This window comes from Bison bison, unplaced genomic scaffold (assembly GCF_000754665.1).
Source record: "Bison bison bison isolate TAMUID 2011002044 unplaced genomic scaffold, Bison_UMD1.0 scf7180017864041, whole genome shotgun sequence".
NCBI classification, from domain to species: Eukaryota; Metazoa; Chordata; class Mammalia; order Artiodactyla; family Bovidae; genus Bison; species Bison bison.
This window is the reverse complement of record NW_011494613.1, coordinates 3359946-3380074: the sequence shown is the minus strand read 5'-3', so window position 1 is coordinate 3380074 and position 20129 is coordinate 3359946. Positions and strand designations below refer to the sequence as shown.

General features: G+C 37.5%; 1 protein-coding gene across 3 annotated transcripts in view; it reads right to left on the bottom strand.

The window, feature by feature from the left end:
- The window catches only part of MIPOL1 (mirror-image polydactyly 1), a 333558-nt gene that overhangs the window by 65098 nt on the left and 248331 nt on the right, over positions 1-20129 (bottom strand). The gene's annotated exons all lie outside the window — the stretch shown is intronic.

Below are 20129 nucleotides of genomic sequence, written 5' to 3'. Positions count from 1 at the left end.
TTCTTTTCAAATCTGGGAAATAAAGTTCTAGAACTCACATTTTATTTATTTCCTTGGGCCAGATATTCCATTTATGAAGTTTTTTGTTTCGTTCTGTTTTCTACCAGAGATTTTGACTAAGTTCAAAGGTATGCTAGTCTGGTCTAAAAGATGAGATTTTTCTTGGACTTACTTTGGGATCATCTCATTTAGAATCAAACTGTCTGTGCTTCCTATCTTCACCTCAAATTCTATTCAAGGCTCTGCTATCTGCTCTATCCACAACTGCTCCAACGATGTCATTGCTCATTTTTCAATCTCTATGTTTTATTATCTAATAGAAGCCAAGTCTTTCTGAAAATGCTTTCTATAAAAATATACTTCGGCTCTTCTGCTTCATCAAAAGTATTTCTTGACACTTCTTAATCTCCTCTGGGAGCTTCTTTTTCTTTACCCAACTTTTAACTGTTGGTGTCTTCTCACTTCTAGTCACTCTCCCTTGATTTTAGCTCAGTCCCATGGTGTCACTCAATCATTTATTTTGCTAATGACTCCTAACTCAGAAGTCTTTCTCTCCAACTCAGATTTCTATCCTGAGCAGCAGATCTACACAACCACCTAGCAGACATCTTCACTTGGCCATCCTACAAATATCTACAACTCAGTATATCTAAAAACTAAACTCATGATCTCATTTTCTATTCCTCTACAAATCAGCCCTTTCTTTCCCTCTCCTCTCACTGGGTACTGCTTCTACTCAGTGCTCATGCTCAAAACCTATGCATCATCCTTGACATCTATTTCTCACACACAATCTAATCAATCCTTTTGACTTAAACTTAAATGTCCCTTGTATCTTTCCAGTATTTCTTTCTAGCCCCATTACCATTATCATAATTTAGCGTGTCTGCCATTATTTTCTTTAGTGGATTACTGCAGCAGTCTTCACTTGTTCTTTGCCTTGAGTGAGTTTTCTAAAGCACAAATGTGAATGTACGACTACATGGATTAAAACTCTTCAATGACTCCTCACTGCTCCGAGGGTAAAGTCCAAATTCCTTAAGCATCATTTACAAAGCTCCTCATGCCTCTCTTTCTAGCTCATTTCTCATTATTCACCTATTTAATCTCTATACTCCAGGCCAGAATGAACAACTTTCATATCTCCCAGAACACTGACCTTATTCTCTGTTACTTATCTAGCCCCTACTCATCCTTCAGATCTCAGCATGGATATGAGTTTCTCTAAGAAATCTGACCTGTTGTCCAGATTAGCTGATCCTCTCACGTGCTCCTATAGTACTCTGACCTTTCAACTGGATAGTTGTGAAGCAATTTTTTTCCCCACCATTTGATCTCTAGTGCCCAGAAAAGGATTTAATAAATATTTGTGGAACTGACGGCCTGCTTCATGTGGTTCTTAATTTTTTTTTTTAATGTTTTAATGGCTGACTCGAATCTCTGTGATTGGTGTGTGCCCTGCGGAATTCAAGTTATGGATATGTACTGGTCTATAGTTAACCAACGTGGCTTCCAGGTTGATTGCTTTGTGAACACTAACAATAAGAAAAAGCCTAAGATTTAAAAAGAAAATGAAAGAAAGAAAAGCAAGCAAAAATAGCTTCAACGAATTACTCTCCTCCGGAGGGGGATTTCACCTTGACTCTCATCTACTATGGTTACCACTGTGGATTTCAGCAGTTTTCCTGGAATACCAGATACAGTGCTACTGGACTCCCCTCTGGTGGATGAGTGAATATTTGCTCGTAATGAAATAATGTCTGAAAGGAGTCATTCATTTAATAAATATTTATTGAGCAACTAAACATATAGAGTACCGAGTATACATTAAAAGCTTGAGGATATAATAGTAACCAAAGCAGATAAAAATGTCTGATCATACGGAGATTTTGCTCACTACCTTTATCTTTAGTGCCTGGAAGAACTGCTTAATATTTGCAAATTGACTATTGAATGTTGCTTAAGGCCTGCTTCAAATCTGAATCATTCTGCGTTTTCTTGCATCTTAATGGCCTTGCATCCTAGATGAGGGATTATAAGGCAGATGCATAGAAAAGGAAGGAGGGCTGTAACACAATTCTTCTGGTGGGTAATCATCTTGTCTCCCTTACTTTCTTTTATATCTTTAATTTTGAAATCAATTTTACCATAATATAGCATAATCAACAAATGCTAGCTTGTGAAATTTAAAACAGTTCCCTTTATAATGAATAGAGTTATAAGAAAATATCTTTTTTCATAATTTTGCTGATGATTTTGGCTATGGTAACTGTAGAGAAATGTTATTCATATACAGGGCTTCCCAGGTGGCGCAGTGGTAAAGAATATGCCCGGGAATGCAGGAGACACAAAAGATGTGGGTTCTATCCCTGGGTTGGGAAGATTCCCTGGAGTAGGAAATGGCAACCCACTCCAGTATTTCTGTCTGGGAAATTCCACGGACAGAGGACCTGGTGGGCATGGTCACAAAGAGTCGGACACGACTAGGTATGTGCATACTACACAGACTCACATACACCAGAATGATTCCCTTAATGTTATTAAATTACACATATGCTCTATTTAACTTATTTAAAAGGAAATCAATGTGGTAATTATTGTTATATTTTTAGCAGTTTCTCTGTATAATATGTGAAAATTGAAGACATGAATAAAATCAGTCCAAGCTACTATCAGACTGCTTTATCTACATGTTTTAGGGATTAGAGAGATAAACGTAAGGTTATTGTTCTTTGAGAGTTAAAGAACTCAGTAAAGCACTCATTCAGGTTTCTTCAGAAGGGAATATGTGATTTATCAGCAGTCCGATAAACACTAAACGTGCCTTATATCACATTTACAGGCATCAGAATTCTTTTAAAAAAAATGTAGCTAATAATCAGGTTGAATGTCATTTACTTTTGTTTTGGTCTCCAGGAAATATTGTTTACTTTGCTTTAAAATTTATGTGAGTCATTTTGGTTATATGCCTTTTTTAATTAGCTTGAAGGAAGCAATCACTGGGGAGAAAGCAGAAATCAATTCTGATCCGATATTGATAGCTACTGTGCTGTAAACTGTGTGTCCTTTCTAATTAAATGTAAACATGTTCAGTTCTAAAGTCCAGCGGCAATGACAACAGTCACTAGGAAAGATTGCCTAAGTACTTACTGCTCAACTGATTCGCCTGGCCTTTCTTTCTTTCATGGTTGTGCTTGTGCAATCATCGCTGGGGTGAATGCTGGTTGTAACTGACTTTTTTTAGGCCATCTTCAGAGAAAATATTTGACAAGAATGTAGAGTGCTCTGTAATACCTAAAGTTATTTATTAACTATGCCCTTCTGATAGCTAATCAATGGCATTGCACAGAGTCAAATCTGTTGCACCAAACTGCCTCCCTGCCCAAAGCTGAGTCTTGGTAAATATTTAATGGCAGTAGAGGTGTTTTGCTAGTTATCAAACTGATATGCTAAAGGACTCTTAAAAGCAACTTTATCTTGCCTTCTCTCCCATAAATGATTTGCTCAGCAATATCGTATGTAGGTGTAAAAGCATCTGGATTTCATTCTACTGGGTATCCTGCTCAGAAAAAAGACCAAATGAGAATATGAAAAAATGCTCATTTTAATCAGTACTCTGTCACTTAAACATAAGAGGGGAAAACAAACCACCAACAAACTTCTCTCCTTGGGAAAATGCCAACTCAAAGCATAAAACCACCTAGCCCATTCATTGTAAACCAGACTTTTTCAAAACTCATTGTAGGCTGCTGTCATCAGGAAATGTTATAAAGTTTCTGTTGCTACAGAGTTGCTATATGCCCTGTGAAAATCAGAAGGGATTTGGATTTTTGCTTTCTATTCAACACAATAAAGGTTGAGTTTTACACCTCTACCTTTTTAATTTCTGAATTCTTAGGCCCTCCTGTTTCACTTATTCTAACTTGTGGTTGGGCAAAAACAAACAAATAAACCTGACAACTTTTTTAAATTTGGAAGAAATCTTTTCAGGTTTAAATTTTATTGGAATATTGATAACTGTTTAGAATCTTTCTAGAAATGAGATTTCTAGAAATCTTTCTAAAAATTTTTATCAGTCTAAAAATTTGACACTAAATTTACTACTAAATACTGTTTTACAAAGTACGAATTTTAATAGTCTAACTACAGAAAGCCACAAATTATTCTCCTAAGTATCAAATAAGAACCTGTGACTCAAAGCATTGTATTAAATTAATGGCCTTTTAAGAGGCATCCTACATCAAAAGGGTTAAAATTGAAAATAAAAAAGTGTGAAAGCAAAAAAAGTTTAAAGTTAAGCTTTAAGAATGAAAACATTTTACAAATGTGCCAGATTTGAGGTGGCAACACTGGGTTTAACAATACCTGGATGATCTGTTTATTTTACTTTGTGGTGGTCTGAAAGGAATGTTTATACATTTTTTTTTGGCCTGACATGGCTAGTGCATAGAACAGAAATAGCCACCTACTATCAGTGACATATGAAGTTAATTTTTAAAGATATTATTAGATGAACCAATTGCTATGAAAGAAAGGTTTCTGAATCTTTTCTGAAACCCTTTCTAAGAGTTCTTTAATAATATGGTGCTTTAAGAGAGTAAGGTACTATTCAGTTCAGTTCAGTTGCTCAGTTGTGTCCGACTCTTTGCGACCCCATGAACTGCAGCACGCCAGGCCTCCCTGTCCATCACCAACTCCTGGAGTACACCCAAATCCATGTCCACTAGTGAGTGATGCCATCCAATCATCTTATCCTCTGTTGTCCCCTTCTCCTCCTGCCCTCAATCTTTCCCAGTATCAGGGTCTTCAAATGAGTCAGCTCTTCACATCAGGTGGCCAAAGTATTGGAGTTTCAGCTTCAACATTGGTCCTTCCAATGAACACCCAGGACTGATCTCCTTTAGGATGGACTGGATGGATCTCCTTGCAGTCCAAGGGACTCTCAACAGTCTTCTCCAACACCACAGTTCAAAAGCATCCATTCTTCGGTGCTCAGCTTTCTTTATAGTCCAACTCTCACATCACATGACCACTGAAAAACCATAGCCTTGACTAGATGGACCTATACTCCAACTATAAGGCACTATATTCCAACTTTAAAAGGAGTTCATTTTTACATTGCTAACCTCTATATATTACAGTTTGGAAAGATGGCATAGAATATGTATGCTTTAAAATTAGTATTTCTGTTTATGTCTCTTGAAAATATGTCTATATTCATTTTGATATACATTATGTGATATAATGGTATTGCCCTACTTCTCAGAATTTGGCCAGGGACGCAGATCAGACAAGAATTAGGGGCAGGCCAGTAGGTACACGTCATGGGCCTCAATTTTAAATGGTCACAAAAAACTCACTGGAATAAATTTAAAATATGGAGGTCATTAACTCAAGTTGCACAGGTGACCAATGACTCACATAAATGCAAAAAAGTAAACTGGGTTACTTCCCTAAATAGATGAGTAACTTACCTAGAAATTTAGAATATTTTTTTTTTGCCAGCTCTGATACATAATTGCATATTATAAAGTATGATAAATAGCACCAATTACACTTTACCAGACAACTAACTTCTGAAACCAAAACATATGATGTGATGCCATTAAGGGATTCAATTCTAATATGTTCAAAACTGTCTGGTTGGGAAATTTAAAAAGACAAGTAAAAGAAGCTGTGGCAGTACCTAGTAGGGGCACCCAGCTCAGACAGACTGAAGGGTAGGGAGTATAGGAGCTTCTTAGAAGACATTGAGTCTTGAAAAAGGAATAGGATTTGTTTATTCAAACAAAGATCTATAGAGAATGTTGTAGCTAATGAAGGTTGTGTGTTTCAGCACACACTATGTGTGTATCATGGTGGTATGAGAGAAACTTTGTGGAAAATATTTAACTCATTACAGGCTTGCATAGTTGGCTAGTGCTAAAAAGAAACCGTCAGATCTTTGTAAAGTAGGTGAGGGAGAGACTATTTAGTGTTCTCTTACTGACAAGTGTTTTCTGAATCTAAGAGAGAGAATAACATGATCTGACTGCTGAAAGGCCAATGTGTGGAAACTCTGGTCTGGTTGAGGACAGGCTCGTTTTCACTGTCATCACTCATTCATTCAACAAACATTTATACAATATCTACTTTGTGCTAGACACAGTCCTAGGCACTATGGAGAGAGCAATGAATAAAACAGACCAAGATTCCTACTCTTCTGGAAAGTTTGAGAATGAAGTTTACTCAACTTTATTTAGCAAAGACACATCTGACAGCTGAGGTCCCTTTCTGGAGAACTAACCTACAGCCCTAGTCTGAGAGGCTCTTATCTCTCACCTATTTTCCACTCTATCCTCTATGTTAAGACTCCCCAGATACAAATTCTTCAGTTTTTAAAACTAATGCTTTATTTCAAATTTTATATTTTCATAATGAGTCCACTTTTTGTATTATATGTATCTCCAGAATACATTTTCAGTCAACAAAGTATACCTTATTGTAGTATTTTTTTTTATGGTAAAAGTATATGTAAATATTATGCAAATACACAAAAGAACATTAGTTACAATTTTTTTAAAATTTTTATTTATTTGGCTGTATCAGGTTGCAGATGTGGGATCTAGTTAGCTGACCAGGGATCGAACCCAGACCCCCTGCATTGGGAGTGCAAAATCTTAGTCACTGGACCACCAGGGAAGTCCCATTAGTCACAATTTTTAAGAATAATTCGACTGTAAAGACAATTCCTTGAAGGTAGCCTATAAAGTGAGTTTTCATATACTCACGCTTATTTTCAAAAAGATTTTATATTCTTATAAGACATTAGGATAAACTGAAATATTTTCAGATAATAAGAAAAGGTTTGAAATCATAAGTACTAGATTTTGTAGTACTTCAACAGCCATCTATATGCTGATAATCACTGCCTATAAGAGGTTTACTTTGGAGAGTGACAAATATAACTTCTAGATCTCTTTGAAGCAAGTAAATCATCAAAACAAACAAACCAACCAGTCCAACAAACTGCCAGTTAAATGACATAGCAGGGAAATTTTTATTGTCCTTACAATCCAATATTTAGCTAGCTTTGGATTGAAATAGTGGATTAGGATAAGATGTACTGCCGCTGAGTATACTATAACAAAGAATGTTAGGCTCCTTTCAATAAGCAAGATTGTATTTCCTTTATCTGAAAAATTCATAGCTGCAACATGCTTGTTTTTCATTTAATAAGTTTTCATTGTAGGTATATATAGAACTTATCTGTAATACAAATATAAACACGGGCCTAACTATAATTTGTTCTTCACTTGGGGAATAAGTATCTGATCTTGTTCACTACTCAAGAAAATATCTGCTAACTGGAAAGCAGATTCAACTAGAAAAAAAATATAAAAAAGACTGATTTGGATGGCTAAAGGACTGAAAGCTGGTCTTCAGCTTATTTATTTTATTTAGTTTGTTTCCTGCTATGGGTATGATAAATTCATAAATGAAAAGCTACCAATATTAACATAATAGAGAAGAAACCTATATTTTCATCTACATGAGACAGGGCTTCTGCAATATTATCAGCATATGTTACTTTTTTATAATTTATTGAAACATGTAACAAAAGAGAATATAATAAATTATCATTTTAATGAAAAAATGACATGTATATGGATTAAATCTAACTTGGTAAACATGAATTACCAAATTTGACCTACTAAAGAGATCATTCACAACAAAATGAAATAAATTTAAAAACTTAAAAACATGTAGTTTTCAAGAACACGACATTTCTAAAAGCACGCCCATTTCAAAACTATCTGAGTGTCTGAAAGTAAAAAGTGAAAGTCGCTCAGTGGTGTCCGACTCTTTGCTACCCCATGGACTATACGGTCCATGGAATTCTCTAGGCCAGCACTGGAGTGGGTAGCCTTTCCCTTCTCCAGGGGATCTTCCCAACCCAGGGATCGAACCCAGGTCTCCCGCATTGCAGGAGGATTTTTTTTTTACCAACTAGGCTATAAGGGAAGCCCAAATCTGAGTGTCTATAATATGCCAAATACACTATTAGCCCAAGTGTTATAAACTGCAGAGTGCAGTTGATAAGACAGATAATTACAATACAAATAGAGTGGAAGCACACCTAATTTGGCTCGTGAATGGGAGATGAGAATGGTAATAGATTTTTAAGAAGAGAACAATTCCTTAAAATAAAAAAAAAAAGCATAAGCAAAAGCTTTTTGGGGAGAAAAAAGAATGGCATACGGGCAACTATAAGCAGTTGGTGTATATGCGGCCTCAGCTAAACAGCAGGGAAAGGGCAAAGATGAAGTGGAAGAGGCAGTCATGGGGGAGCTCATGATGGAAGCCTTAAGAACTATGATGTTATCCTGTGGGAATGGAGGACTATTATTGAAAGGCTTTAAAAAGGGAAATGGCAGTCAGGAGTGGGGAATGAATCTGAAGATAACAAAACTGGCTACAGAGAAATTATTTAGGAGGCTATCACAGTAGTTCAGGGCTTCCCTGGTGGCTTGCTGCTGCTGCTAAGTCGCTTCAGTCATGTCCGACTCTGTGTGACCCCACAGACAGCAGCCCCCTGGCTCCCCCGTCCCTGGGATTCTCCAGGCAAAAACACTGGAGTGGGTTGCCATTGCCTTCTCCAATGCATGAAAGTGAAAAGTGAAAGTGAAGTTGCTCAGTCGTGTCCGACTCATAGCGACCCCATGGACTGCAGCCCACCAGGCTCCTCCGTCCATGGGACTTCCCAGGAAAGAGTACTGGAGTGGGGTGCCATTGTCCCTGGTGGCTTAGACGGTAAAGAATTTGCCTGCAACGTGGGAGACATGGATTCAATCCCTGGGCCAGGAAGATCCTCTGGAGGAGGGAATGGCAACCTACTCCAGTATTCTTGCCTGGAGAATCCCATGGACAGAGGAACCTGATGGGCTACAGTCTGTGGGGTTGCAAAGAGTTGGACACGACTGAGCAACCGACACTTTCTCAGTAGTTCAAGTGAGATATAATGAGAGACTGAATAGGGTACTGGTAATCAAGATAAAGGGAGAAGGCAATGGCACCCCACTCCAGGACTCTTGCCTGGAAAATCCCATGGACGGAGGAGCCTGGTACGCTGCAGTCCATGGGGTTGCTGAGGGTCGGACATGACTGAGCGACTTCACTTTCACTTTTCACTTTCATGCATTGGAGAAGGAAATGGCAAGCCACTCCAGTGTTCTTGCCAGGAGAATCCCAGGGATGGGGGAGCCTGATGGGCTGCCATCTACGGGGTCGCACAGAGTCGGACACGACTCAAGTGACTTAGCAGCAATCAAGATAAAAGAGAGGAAACAGATTCCAGAAGTATTTGAAGGGAAAGAGATAAATATGTTGACTCAGGCACTTAGAAGGAAGAGCAGTTTTTATTTTAAAGAAAGTTGTTGTCTTCAGTTTCAGAAGTTGGGATACCCATTCTGAATTGGAGTGCCCATGAAATATCATCTGGAAACGCCCAGCAGATAGTTTTCATACAATGACCGAAGCTGAGAAGTCTGGGCTGTGTATCTGCATTTAGGAGTCATCAGCATATACGTAGCAGCATATACGTAGGTGTTAAAATCAGAGGAATAAGTGGAGGCAGTCCAGGAAAATGATTTATAGAATTGCTATCGCAAACAATGAAAAAATTGCTGAGAGACTTTTTCCCCTAGAAGAGACAGTGTCTTTTTCAATGATATTCTAAGTGAAATAATAATCAAAAAAATTTAGCGGCTATCTCCCATGTGCTCAGTTTTGAGAGAAATAAAAGAACTGTAAGACTTACTCCTTAGTTAACACTGCCAATACTTTATTTCTCATATAGATTCGTATATAAGATGCTTCTTCCAGTAGCTTTCATATCCCAATATAATACTTTAACTGTACATTTTCATTCGGTTATTATATTGGTGCATTTTTGGTTATCTCGGGGCACCTGGGGTACAATTTGCCAGCAAAGGATCATAAGCAGTGATTGAGAGGTGAAAAGAGCATGGGGTTTGTGGTCAAAGGCCCTGGGCCCTTCTGTTCATGATTTACATGACTTTGGGCAAATTACTTAACTGAATTTCAGATTCCTCAATTGTAAGACAGACAATTTACGTACTTCACACAGTTGTTATGAGGATCAACTTAGATTATGGCTGTGAAAGAAACTCTGCCAAAAGTAAAGCTCTATGTAAGTATTAGCCAACATCATCACTACACCTCTGTGGTAGAACAGTTAGACAGCACGGGCAGTGAGGAGTGGAAGGTCCACATCACAGATGGCAAAGAAAACTGGCCCAGGAGAAGGTCAAACCTGGGGGGCACCCTGAAACCTATGATCCAGGAGGAGTAAGAGATCTAGAGCTCTGAACATTGTTCTGGTCTGAGAGCATGAAGTCCATGAAAAGCCAGCAGACAGAATACAAAGTGCCATGTATCAGCAGGTATCAGCAGGTATATTGGCAATTGTGACTAAGACTAGAAACTGTATGACTTAGAGTAGAAATGTCTTATGTTATTTATTCTAGGTCATGGCTAACTAGACTCATTTTCCAGATTCTAAAAACTGGCCGTTGAAAAAACTCTCTTGTTTCTAACAGAATTTGAAAGTATTTGTTTAAAAATAATAGGATTCTTTAAATCACACATACATGAAAAAAAAAAATCTGGGTTTCTGGCCTTAATGACAGATATTCAAATCTTGAATTGTAGGGAAACGAAAGAAAGTGATGATACTATTGAGTAACATGCTGCTGTTGTTATTTTTGTGTCACTCAGTCATGACTGACTCTTTGCAACTCCATGGACTGTAGCCCCACCAGGCTCCTCTGCCCATGGGATTTCCCAGGCAAGAATACTGGAGTAGGTTGCCATTTCCTTCTCTAGGGGATCTTCCCAACCCAGGAATTGAACCTGTGTCTCCAGCACGTCTCCTGCATTGCAGGTGGCTTTATCATTGAGCCACTGGGGAAGACTCATTGAGTAACAGGAGTATCCACCAGTGAATAATCCTGACTAAAAAGACTGCTGCTGCTGCTGCTGCTGCTGCGAAGTCACTTCAGTAGTATCCGACTTTGTGCGACCCCATAGACGGCAGCCCAATAGGCTCCTCTGTCCCTGGGATTCTCCAGGCAAGAATACTGGACTGGGTTCCATAACAATTTCAATAATTAAGAGATAACATTGCATATGCAAAGAACACTGGATTTGGTTAGAACACCTTGGCTCTAAACTCCATCCTTGCCACTAACAGGCCATGATACCTTGGTAAATTCTATTTTAACTTTTCTAGGACTGATTTCAGATCTTCAGATAAAAATGAACATGATGCCTATTGTTTTGAGTGCTTTCAACATGTATTTGGGCATTTTACATACACTATATCTAATTTACACAAAAAAGCTGAAAGGTAGTTATTATTTCCATTTAAAATGAGAAAATGGAGGGTAAAGAGGCTGAGTAATCTATCCGGGCTAGTAAATGGCTGAGTAAGGGTTCCAATCACAATATATGTTCCTCCAAAAATTATGTCATTTTTGTTTTCTAAAATGTGATTTTCTCAGGACTCTTTCCGGAGAAGGCAATGGCACCCCACTCCAGTACCCTTGCCTGGAAAATCCCATGGACGGAGGAGCCTGGTACGCTGCAGTCCATGGGGTCGTGAAGAGTCAGACACCACTGAGCAACTTCACTTTCACCTTTCACTTTCATGCATTGGAGAAGGAAATGGCAACCCACTCCAGTGTTGCCTGGAGAATCCCAGAGACGGGGGAGCCTGGTGGGCTGCCGTCTCTGGGGTCGTACAGAGTCGGACACGACTGAAGCGACTTAGCACCAGCAGCAGCAGGACTCTTCCAGGCTTACTATTTTATGAGACCAACGTTTAATCAAGTAAAATGAGTACAAGTATACATTCTAAGTCCTACTAGGTAGTATATCAAAGGTTAGTCCTGGGATCCAAAGAAACTATCAAGCATCTCCTTGTTTCACTTTCGAAACCATTTTTATATACATAATAATTTATGATATCAATTATCTCACAAGAGGTGGGAAATAAAAACTGCTTATGACCTTGGAAGATACAAAGACCATGGATAATAACATTATAATTGCCTATCGTGTATCTAAGAAGCCTTTTCAAATTTTTTTTAAATAAAAATAAAGTCAGTTTTAATACTCTGCGTATGACTTAAAAAGTTATCAGTTGAGGATTGAAGGAAATTTCTTCTATTGGTAAGCAAAAATGTACATGCTAACAACATTCACTTTCCAACCCATTACTGCAACTTCTTAATACCACTCCCTGGTTTCTGAAATGGAATTCATTAGAAGGCCATTTCACCAAAAATACCTAAGGAATAAAGCTTAAGGAATAAAGGATGAACATCCTGCTACTTGACATTAATCACATTAACTCAGAGAACCTAACAGACAGCTATAGCATTACTCCTAACTGGAAGACACTGAAATTAGAGCGCAGGGCTTTAAAGTTAATGGGAGTTGCACAACAGAAATCACTGTATGTCAGCTTCACAATATGCCCCTAAGTTACTGTTCATGGATAGTGCCATTCCTCTGTTTAATCAAGAGTTAAAGCATGTGCAGCAATTCCCTATTTTCACAATATTCTTTCTGACAATAAAGATAACAACTAGGAGAACAGTTTTCAGCTGGCTAAACCTGATGTACTGGTTCTGTTAATAAAAAATTCGTGACAATTAATGAAATGGATCTATTAAGACAGTCCCCCAAAGTAGCACAACTGCCCCACCTACAAATGAACTTCTCATGACCTATATTATTCAGAAAGAACTGTAGTAACTTGCTCTAAAAATTGTTACATACAAAAGGTTCAAATCAAATCAAAGCATTACTCAGAAGCTGGCAAGATAATTCAAGAGAAGAAATGTTTGATATGGCCACCTTTAATCAAGTTTTCATTTGCTGTTCATATTCATGAGACTATTTCTCTAATTAATGCTTTTCTACTATATTAAATTATAATAAATGCAAATCTACATTTAAAAATCATCCAAAGATATTAATAACTAACACTTGGCTGAATTCCAGATTTCATGCTTTGCTATTCCAACTGCACTGACAGACTATTGAGTAGCCGTATCTCTTTCTTTTCATCTCAAGCCCTTAGTGGTCAAGTGCCGGGCAAAGAGAACAGACAAAAGAACTTTAAGATTCATAATGATTTGCTTGATATGCTTTGACAAATACAACTCAGCAGAACATTTATTTCTTCGTTTTCCCCTTAAAAATAATCCTTTGCTTTAACTAAGTCATGCTTTGTGCTTAAAATCTATTGATTGTTAATGCTTTTTCTAACACACACACATATGTATATGTGTATCTGTATACATCTTTCATTAGAAAAATTTATGACTATCAGGGAGATAATTCAGGAAGATCCCCTGGAGGAGGGCATGGCAACCCATTCCAGTGTTCTTGCCTGGAGAATCCCATGGACAGAGGAGCCTGGTGGGCTATGGTCCCTAGGGTTGCACAGAGTTGGAAACGACCAAAGGGACTTAGCTTGCAGCATGCAGGGAGATAATTAACTCCATTTCCATATACAAAAGTCCGAGTCTACACAATGAAGTTCACTGTACAAGAATGACAGATTTGTACAAAAAGGCAGGTGATGTCCACGATGAAGATACGGAAAGCTTATGACACACAATCTTTTCTAAACCAAAGAAGCCTCATCATATTTAATCTATCTTTAATTTAGAAATTAAAATTATTTAAAAATTTCTACTTATACAATAGTTAATGAAGTCCACATCAGATACTAAGCCTTTTGTTTTTAACTATGAAAAGACATATGACGAGAGCCACAGTATGAAAAAGAATAAAACAAGGTAAATAAACAGAAAATCTGATCCCTAAAAAAAAAATAAAAGTTTAATGCTAAAACAAAAAGAAATAAAAAAATATACACAGAGAGACATGACAAGACAAGACAATATGTTATCTTACAATATAGGATCGGGATGCTATGGAAAAGGAATAAAATGTAAGAAAGCAATTTTAGAGAATAAAGATTTCACTGACTAAATTAAAAGTAAGTAGAAAGATGTAATAGTACAATGTGACTGTATAATGCCACTGAATTGCCCAGTTAAAAAATGGTTAAAATGGTAAATTTTGTTATATATGTTTTATGACCAAAAAAATAAAAAAAAAAGAAAGTGTGAACTTTTATGTAGTTTAGTAAATGGGAGACTATTTTCCAGAAAAACTCCTTGTAGCCAATAGCTGTGGTGGAAATTTTGTACTACAAACAACTTATTTTTATTCTTGGAAATGGAAAGCTACTTAAAGAAACAATGAGGAAGTAGACTGCATTGTTTATACAAACAAATGTTTTAAATCCACTGACAAAAAAGATAACCTGAAGTAAAGTTGGGGAAATTTCTAAAACTATGTATCAGAAAAAATATACAAAGAAAAACATGAGTCAGTCCAGAAAGTACAACATCTGGGAATTAGGAAAATAGAAAGAGACATCATAAAGAAACAAAAAAGAGAGGAAACTCTCAGATAATCTTAAGGAGCATTTCTCAGAGGTGAAAGATAAGAATCTTCAAATTAAAAGCATCTATAAGTACAGAACACAATAAAAGAAAGAAGATCCACTCTCAGAACCTCCTTATGAGATTTCAGAACACTAAGGTGAAAAAAAATTAATATTTTTCATGAGAAAAAAATCTGCAAAGGAAGACTGATTTGAATCATCCTGGAATCAGTTACTAGAAACAGAAAAAGAGAAGAGAAATATCTTAAAAGTTTCAAAGGCATATAAACTTCAAATTTAAGTTCTACATTCAAAGAACGGCATATAAACTTCAAATTTAAGTTCTACATTCAAAGAACCTCTCTATCATCTACCCTTTGTTTGGAAGTTACTTGAACAGGCAATAAAGCAAGAAAGAAGACATGGAATCCTAGAAACAGTGAAACCAACCCAGATATGAAGAGAAATCTTAGGAAGACAGCTGCGAGGGAGCCTAGAGAGCAACCAATAGGTCTAATTACAGCAGGAGGACAGGGGGCTCTGGTGAAAAGGAAACTACAGAAAACAAAATGAGAGCATCAAGACGGACAAAGCTGAAATAATAAAGTACAAGATCCAAGAAAAAGAAAGGTAATTAGAAATTTCAGACAAGATGAAACAATTGTACAAGAAAGTCATGGCTTAAGTAAGAAAAAGACACAAAATATGGTATGATTTTAAGTACTTGATGGAGTATTTTTCTTTTTAATCCTTTTGTCTTGATCCAAAGAACATTCTCCTTTGGCACAGGGACTGAAAAATTCAACCCAACGAAAGGGACTATAATTCTTGAACATCACATGGCCAATACAGTCAACTACGTTGCTTTCTGTTTTTCAAACAGGAAAAATTTTAAATCTTAACATCAATCTGTGTATAAAGCAATAAACATTACTAATTCCACTGAAGGACAGGTGGAGAAAAGAGGAGAAAGTCAAATTCAGAGTCTTCACCTTCATCCAATTTGTTGAACAATTTTTAGGACAACTGTAACAATAAGAGTTCTTTACAGATCTATATATTTGCTATTTCAATGCCTTCTAGAAGTCTACATTTTGTCAATTTTTATACTGATAAATGGGCTTCCCAGGTGGTGCTAGTGGTAAAGAACTTGCCTGCCAATGCAGGAGACATAAGAGACACAGGCTCGATCCCTGCGTCGGGGAGATCCCCTGGAGAAGGGCATGGTAACCCACTCCAGTATTACTGCCTGGAGAATCCCATGGACAGAGGAGCCTGGCAAGGCTAAGGTCCATATGGTAGCAAAGAGTCAGATACAACTGAATGGCTGAGCATGCATACTGATAAACGTAATTATTCAAAACATAATCTGAGTTTATGTTTGTTTTAATATTTTAACAATTGTAGATTACCTCTGCCAAAGAGTCCTTTCATTTTTAAAACTGATAACATTAATAGTAGAGCCCATTAACAGGGAGATTAAAAGAAAATGAAGTAGAGCTCTTAATTGTTAGAGATGACTTTGACATGGCAAAAATTTCAGCAACCTGTCTGATCAAGTATCGATGTATGAAATAAGACAAATACTCCTCAGGTGAAAAAAGAAGAATGTGATCTTGCTGCTATTCCCTTCTTTGCTGGCATAAACCAGATCTCTTTTAAGATGGTCTTTGAGAATATCTATTAGAAAATAAATATGTAAGAATAAATACTTTGAGGAATAACTAAAGGAACACATCTGTCATGAAATTTGAACTTAGCATATATTAATAAATATGGACAAGTGATCTTCACATAACATTAAAGTGTCAGCAGGATATCGATTTTGACATCTGAGATCCTTTGGCTCTTTTAGTATAATAAGCAGTGTAAAGGAAGACCATCAGTTCTCTAAGATCCCTTTAGGAAGATTTCTGCCCCTTGCACTCCTGATTAACCCCATCCCACTGATTTTAAAAGGCCACAGCATAGCAAACAATATTAACTTCCTTGGAAAGATTTTAAGACTATTCAATATGTAAGGGATAAAACGAACTAATAAGACTCTGGAAACTGCTAATGATTTTGCTGGCTGTTTTTAACAAGTATTTACTGGCAAATCAAACAATCTTTTAGAAAAAATGATCAATATAGTTCAGTCAAAAAGAATTTTGTGATGTATCAGAACTTATTCATAATGTCATCAACATCAATAACATAAAAATAACTTCCTGCCAGTGATACTATGGGCAGTTTAGTTTAAATAAACTACTATAATACTACATCTTAGACCAGTTTTAGCCAAGCAGCATGTAAAGGACACCTTGACTCAACTTCCTGTTTCAGAACATAAGCTGCCTTCTGCGATGACACCTCTGTCATGCATCAGCCCACACTGCTTATTGCTGCTATTGCTGTAGAACAGAGTCTGTCTCCTTTAAAAGGCAGATTTGGCAGTCTTGAAGTTATGAGGGACTATTAGGGCTTTCCTTGTGGCTCAGCTGGTAAAGAATCTGCTTGCAGTGTGGGAGACCTGGGTTTGAATCCTGGGTTGGGAAGATCCCCTGGAGGAGGGAAAGGCTATGCACTCCAGTATTCTGGCCTAGAGAATTCCATGGACTGTATAGTCCGTGAGGTCACAAAGAGCTGGACATGACTGAACAATTTTCACTTTCATTAGAACCTAATGGGTTTTCTCTCTTGTGAGTAATCGAAGTAGTATCCTTAAACATAGCTTTGAAGAGAAGTATTTATTTTTCTGTGGCTCAGACTATTTTTTGGTTTTGCTTTTAATTTAAGAGCATTCCCAGTTTGCAACCAAGTGATGAGGTATTCTATAATACAGCCTACTCCTTTAAGAATCATTTTATAAAATTAGCCATCAGGAGTCCTGAACTTTACCTGAGATCTTTCTCTTTCATGTCAATGGTCAAGTTATCTTACTTCTCTAGTCCATCTGCCAACATTAGTCACTGATTATCTACCCACATATTGAAAGTATGGGTACCATTATCCTTTAATTTCTTTGAGCAAAAAATTAAGTCACACTGGATCTATATTATTTTTTTTTAAAGACAGCTCACTGGAATTAAATGTTAGCATAAATGAATATATCATGTTGACTCTAGCTGCCAGTGGGAGTAAAATTCAAATCAGTAGCATCAACAAACAGTACTGAATTATCCATAGGCACATATCATTGTTCTGTTTCTTGTTACTCTAAGTTTAACAAGTTCTTATGCTTGCCACTTCTAATAAATACAAATGCAATGACACAAAGAAATATTTATAAAACTATTAAACATTTCAGAGTCAGGTCAGTGTACCTGGAAGTTATGAAGGAAAGTTACCCAGACTGACTCAGTGAAATAAAGGAACTAGAATCTGGGTTATATCTTATTGAAACTGAGTTACAGCTTATTGAAGCTAAAACAAAGTTTGTATAGCCTTCCAAAAATGTGGTAAACATCTCTCACTTAGAGTCAGAAACCAAGACAACTATTCTAATCATTTATTCATTACACAGGTAATTATTTAGCACCTATACTACCAGACAGATGGGCGTCCCTGGTAGCTTAGCTGGTAAAAGAATCTGCCTGCAATGCAGGAGACCCCAGTTCGATTCCTGGGTTGGGAACATCCCCTGGAAAAGGGATAGGCTACCCACTTCAGTATTCTTGGGCTTCCCTCGTGGCTCAGATGGTAAAGAATCCACTTGCAATGCAGGATACCTGGGTTTGATCCCTGGGCTGGGAAGATCCCCTGGAGGAGGGCATGGCAAACCCCTCCAGTATTCATGCCTGGAGAACCCCCATGGACAAAGGAGCCTGGTAGGCTACAGTCCGTGGGATCGCAAAGAGTTGGACACGCCTGAGCAACTGAGTACATCAGACACACAGTACATAAGATGCTGGAATAAAACTTCTTTACGTTGTTAACATGGTGAATTACCTTGATTTTTAAATGTTAAATCAAACTTGCATTGCCACCTGGTCACAATGTGGTGTCATTTTTATATACTGTTGGGTTTGAGTTCCTGATTTTTGTTCAAGATTTGGGCTGTGGATTGGTTTTTCATAATGCCTTCACCTGGTTTTTACAATAATGTAAAACTGGCATCATCAACTAAATTAGAATGTATTCCCATCTCTTACAATTTCTGAGAGTTTATGTTAAGATTGCTTACTGTTTTCCTTAAATGGCTGACAAAATTAACCATTAAAACACTTGGGCCTAGCACTGTTTAAGCTATGAATATTTTAAACTGTGAATTCAATGTCTTTAAAAGACATAAAATTTGGCCTTGGAATACGGAATGAAGCAGGGCAAAGGCTAATAGAGTTTTGCCAAGAGAACGCACTGGTCATAGCAAACACCCTCTTTCAACAACACAAGAGAAGACTCTACACATGGACATCACCAGATAGTCAACACTGAAATTAGACTGATTATATTCTTTGCAGCCATAGATGGAGAAGCTCTATACAGTCAACAAAAACAAGACCGGGAGCTGACTGTGGTTCAGATCATGAGCTCCTTATTGCCAAATTCAGACTTAAACTGAAAGTAGGGAAAACCACTAGACCATTCAGGTATGACCTAAATCAAATCCCTTATGATTATACAGTGGAAGTGAGAAATAGATTTAAGGGACTAGATCTGATAGATAGAGTGCCTGATGAACTATGGACTGAGGTTCTTGACACTGTACAGGAGACAGGGATCAAGACCATCCCCATGGAAAATAAACGCAAAAAGGAAAATGGCTGTCTAGGGAGGCCTTACAAATAGCTGTGAAAAGAAGAGAAGTGAAAAGCAAAGGAGAAAAGGAAAGATATAAGCATCTGAATGCAGAGTTCCAAAGAATAGCAAGGAGAGATAAGAAAGTCTTCCTCAGTGATCAATGCAAAGAAATAGAGGAAAACAACAGAATGGGAAAGACGAGAGATCTCTTCAAGAAAATCAGAGATACCAAGGGAACATTTCATGCAAAGATGGGCTCAATAAAGGACAGAAATGGTATGGACCTAACAGAAGCAGTAGATATTAAGGAGAGGTGGCAAGAATACACAGAAGAACTGTACAAAAAAGATCTTCACAACTAAGATAATCAGGATGGTGTGATCATTCACCCAGAGCCAGACATCCTGGAATGTGAAGTCAAGTAGGCCTTAGAAAGCATCTCTACGAACAAAGCTAGTGGAGGTGATGGAATTCCAGTTGAGCTGTTTCAAATCCTGAAAGATGATGCTGTGAAAGTGCTGCACTCAATGTGCCAGCAAATTTGGAAAACTCAGCAGTGGCCACAGGACTGGAAAAGGTCAGTTTTCATTTCAATCCCAAAGAAAGGCAATGCCAAAGAATACTCAAACTACAGCACAGTTGCACTTATCTCACATGCCAGTAAACTAATGCTCAAAATTCTCCAAGCCAGGCTTCAGCAATATGTGAACCGTGAACTTCCAGATGTTCAAGCTGGTTTTAGAAAAGGCAGAGGAACCAGAGATCAAATTGCCAACATCCGCTGGATCATCGAAAAAGCAAGAGAGTTCCAGAAAAACATCTATTTCTGCTTTATTGACTATGCCAAAGCCTTTGACTGTGTGGATCACAATAAACT